The sequence below is a fragment of the Zingiber officinale genome, chromosome 4B, assembly GCF_018446385.1.
Source record: "Zingiber officinale cultivar Zhangliang chromosome 4B, Zo_v1.1, whole genome shotgun sequence".
Taxonomy (NCBI): domain Eukaryota; kingdom Viridiplantae; phylum Streptophyta; class Magnoliopsida; order Zingiberales; family Zingiberaceae; genus Zingiber; species Zingiber officinale.
The window spans coordinates 53,666,378-53,668,198 of NC_055993.1; the positions used below are offsets into that span (position 1 = coordinate 53,666,378).

At 34.4% G+C, this 1,821-nt stretch overlaps 1 long non-coding RNA gene across 1 annotated transcript; it reads left to right on the forward strand.

Moving 5' to 3' along the window:
• The first annotated feature begins 617 nt into the window (after positions 1-617).
• LOC121977546 lies at positions 618-1,582 on the forward strand. The gene is made up of 3 exons (XR_006110912.1): positions 618-861; positions 989-1,066; positions 1,464-1,582. It is a non-coding gene; the product is annotated as an uncharacterized LOC121977546 (long non-coding RNA).
• Positions 1,583-1,821: the final 239 nt, after the last annotated feature.

Sequence of the window (1,821 nt, forward strand, 5' to 3'; positions counted from 1 at the left end):
TGATGCACTTGATTTTTTTTTTTTGTGAACTTCTAAGTTTTTTCTATATAGTATCTTAAAGTGCTAGTAGTATGTTTTATTTTAATGATACCATTACAACTTGCTAATGGATGCTTGCACATTACTTAACATTACCATAGTTCTCTTTGTTTAGTCTTTTTTGATAGGTGTTCTCTATGTTTCCAATAGCTAATTTATGGTCTTGACATCATCACTTTGGTTTTATTTGTTATTTTTTCCTTGATTTATCCAAGTTAAGCAACTGCAGTTTCATAATAATTATATATCAATTGTTGAAATTATCGGTAATTGGATCTACATCAGTTTGGAAACTTTCTATATGCAGATCATGTTGGTATATTTGAGCCAAATGATGCCATCACATTGGAATGTTTTTTCTCTAAGAAATCCTTTTTTCCTTCTACTAAATTTCTAAATATCTTTCCTTTCCCTTTTTTTTTTCTTGATGAAGTTTTGATCCGCCCAAAGAGGTTTACTGGTTATACAAGACTTGCCATTGTTGTTGTTGCTATTGTTATTGAAATTCTGGTCCGATTTACAACTAGAATACGTAATGTACTATTGCCTTGGGCTGAAACGGATCTCTTTTGCTTCACAATTTACAATGCTGGCCAGTTTCCATGTAATCGATACACACACTACATGACTACCTCCACCAGCATTGATCTTAATCTTGATAGGAAAGAAATGGTCATCCTTGGCACACAGTATGCCGGGGAGATGAAGAAGGTTTGTTCGGTGTGATGCACTATCTAATGCCTAAAAGAAACATTCTCTCCCTGCACTCTAGCAACAATATGGGCAAAGATGGTGATGTTGCCCTCTTCTTTGGACTATCAGGTAAGTGTTGGTCACACTACTTCCACATTCTTCCATTCTTTGGATTCAGCAAAATCACAACTTGTTGCTCATTTTCTTCTCAAAATTTAAACTTTATTTTCCTAATTGTTGTGAATTTGGATCCCAGTACTGTTATCCAGGTATATGGCTAACAAATTTGACAAGGGCAAGGTATGAAGTGAGGGAGAAGACATGCACGAGGAAGGTATCCATTTCCGTCCACTTGCTTCCATTCTTCTAAATCTCATGCTCTGATATTTGTTTCATCTTAATTTTCAACATTTTCTACCTTTTTTGATTGCTTTCACTGCTGTTGTGCTGCATGATAGTATTCAACCATTTTCTTCTATTATTAATTTTGACAATATTCCTTGGTTTTCCTTCATTGTTGCATGTCTTTAATGCAGCATGTCTTTGTTGGCCCTTTCGAGCGGGTCCACGTATGTTATGTTCCATTGGTGCAGTGGCTCGCTCTCCACTTATTGTTCATTTTTCCCCTCTTGATCACCTTGAAATATCTATATCTATTCTAGCAATTACATCGGTATTATATTTTCTATTGAGAAACATTTATTTAGTATCTTTTTATTGGTTTTGAACAGAAGAAGAAGAGGCGAAGAGGGTTGAAGGGAATGGAGAGTATGGACTCGGATTCAAAGTGAAGGGGAATAAGAAGGGACAATTTCGTTTGTTTTTTTCTCCCTTTTTTCTTTGATGTAGTTTTTTTTTCTTCTGAATTTGGATTTTAATGTGAGTAGTTGTCAATGGTAATATTTGACATATTCTCAATTTTCTCAAATAATTTCTTTTATTTGACTTTGCTTCTTTATTACTGATTTTTTTTACTAATATAATCTGGGTTTGTTAACAGTTCATGAAAACAATTTACTCCAACGAAGAAATTGACGAAGTGCGATCCGAATGAGCGGATTGCGTACTAGACTATATTCATTACTAGGT